Source organism: Prosopis cineraria, unplaced genomic scaffold (genome assembly GCF_029017545.1).
Source record: "Prosopis cineraria cultivar Desert tree isolate PC_DT_omini unplaced genomic scaffold, ASM2901754v1 PC1, whole genome shotgun sequence".
In the NCBI taxonomy this organism is placed as follows: Eukaryota; Viridiplantae; Streptophyta; class Magnoliopsida; order Fabales; family Fabaceae; genus Prosopis; species Prosopis cineraria.
In genome coordinates, this window is record NW_026555332.1 from 31,814,376 (window position 1) to 31,816,826 (window position 2,451).

General features: G+C 35.5%; 1 long non-coding RNA gene across 1 annotated transcript; it reads right to left on the minus strand.

Annotated features, from left to right (window-relative positions):
- Positions 1-630: 630 nt before the first annotated feature.
- LOC129307955 (uncharacterized) lies at positions 631-1,393 on the minus strand. Its single transcript, XR_008592518.1, has 4 exons — positions 1,260-1,393; positions 1,080-1,183; positions 899-995; positions 631-813 (listed from the first exon to the last, which is right to left on the minus strand). It is a non-coding gene; the product is annotated as an uncharacterized LOC129307955 (long non-coding RNA).
- Between the last annotated feature and the right edge of the window lie 1,058 nt (positions 1,394-2,451).

Consider the following 2,451-nt stretch of genomic DNA (forward strand, 5'->3'; position numbering starts at 1 on the left):
TGCAAACATAACTAACGTATGTTGTGAACGTGCCTAAAGTGACTTGGGAATTCATTGTTAAAGGATAAGTATTACCACAAGTTGGGTTCCAACAAAGTCACTTGGGAATGGCCTAACCTAACTTGGAAAAAAGGTGAACGCATGTTTTGAAAGAGCCTAATGTGACTTAGGAATTGACTGCGTAAGGATAAGCCATTTGGCACAAGTTTTGTTCCAGCAACCTTACATGAGAATTTGGTAACTTAAGTTGGAAAAGTAACTAACATATGTTGTCAAAGTTCCTAATCTGACTTGGAAATTTATTATTTGATGAAAACCGACGTGGCACAAGTTGGGTTCCAGCAAAGTCTCTTGCGAATGTCCTAACCTAACTTGAAAAAAAACTGCATGTATGTTTTGAAAGAGCCTAACGTGAATTGGGACTTCATTATGTAACGATAAGCTGCTAGGCACAATTTGTGTTCCACCAACCTCACTTGGAAATTCCGTAACATATATTATGAAAAACCAGACGTCAGTTTTGAAAGTAATATGAGTCAATAAAAATCAACAACAGTTTGTCAAATTTCTTGAACATGTAGTCAAAGTTTTTTTTTAAATTAATTGCTGTATCATATACAAGAAGCCACGAAAAAAAACTTAATTACATAAAGGTTTAATTTACATATCACAAATGTCTACACTATGATTTCAATCTTTTAGATCGTCATGCCCAGTATTCGAAATGGACGTCATGACTTGAGAGCCCACTCTGTTATGTGGATGAGTCATAAACCAATACAATACCTGACTCCTCATTTCACTCAATTATTCCTACACAATCAGATAAAGTCAACTCACAAGATAGAAAACTGTCACACATAACAAATTATATCTTAACTTTAACATTTGTTCCTACCATTGTTAGAGGAGGCATAGTAAGGCCGCCCCATTCCTCTCGTGCAGTATTATTCCACTGTCTAAGGCAAAAGATGACATACATTCCACAATCAGATCTATAAAAAATATGAAATCTGTCAGCACGTAGTTGGGAAATATACACTTAATTACATGTACACAATTTCAGCTTTTTTACTCACGTCGTCGGTTGCTATTCCATAAGCACCACTTTCAACTTAAGGTCATAATTGTCATCAACAAGTTCAGGTTTCAGTTTCATTAATATTTCTACAAACCTGCTTTTCTGAGAATAAGAATAAAGTGAATGAGAAGCTTTTACCAACAAAATTTTATATATCATTTTATGGGAAAATGCATACCATAAAATATGCCATTTTTTCATTCTCTTTCGGCAACATCGCTTCCTTCGCTTTCTTTATATTCTTTTTTTTCTTCTTTGATTCTTTACCAGATTGTAGCATCGAGTCCAGCACATACATTGTGGCTGTTTTCGGCTCCACAACATAGTAAAACCAGTGCAATGCAAACACTATAGGGAAAAAAATAAAACCACAATCTTCTATGTTATACCCGATGGTAGTTGGCATGAAGTCCTTCAAATGGCTATCCAAGTCCCATCTTTTTTGTTGGTGGATTATGGTTCCCTGAAATGAAAAAAATGTAACACTTGTAACTTGTAAGCACTTAATAAAACAAAGGAATTAAATCGTCGGACAAACCATAAAATTTGGATCAAAAATGTGTCGCTGCATAAGTTGATCCTTTTCCTTTTGCTCATTGACCAAAAGTCTTCCAATTAATGTAACAACCTACATAACAAAATTACAGTTACATTAAAATTTTACTATAACTTGATCTATTTTAACTAGCACACTTGCTCACCGAACTATTGATCCATTGTCTAGGACCTAGACACTTGCATTCATATCTTATCACATAATACTGCTCAATCTCCATAATTTTCCTATTACAGAAAACAAAATTATATCAACCAATCGATTATGAATGCATGAACTAGTAAGGTAGAATATCATACTCATGTCCCTCATTGGGTGGAATAAACTTTGTACAGTATTGGTAAACTTCTTTCGCTATATATTATCCTCTTTCTTCATGTCCTCTTTTTTCCTTCCCTCTATCATCCAAAAAGGGTGAACGAATAGTGTTGACTATTTGTCGTTGCAATCGTCTTAGTGTCCTTTCACCCTTAGAGTCTTTTTTTTTAATTGGCTTTTCTACTTCTTCTTGTGCACCCGATTCTCCCTCCTTTTCATTTTTATCTCCTTCTACTTGTCCTTCCTCTTCTTCTTTTTCATCTTCTCTAGATCCCCCTTCCTCTTCATTTTCATCTCCTTCTACTTGTCCTTCCTCTTCTTTCTTCTCATCTTCTCCGAATTCTCCCTCCTTTTCATTTTCATCTCCTGTCTCTTCTCCTTCCTCTTCTTTGTCATCATGTTCCAACTCTTCCTCCTCTTCCTCTTCACCATCATGCTGTTCAACAACTTCCTCTCCTCTTCTTTTATCTTGGAGCTTGAGGAGTGTTTGTGCAAT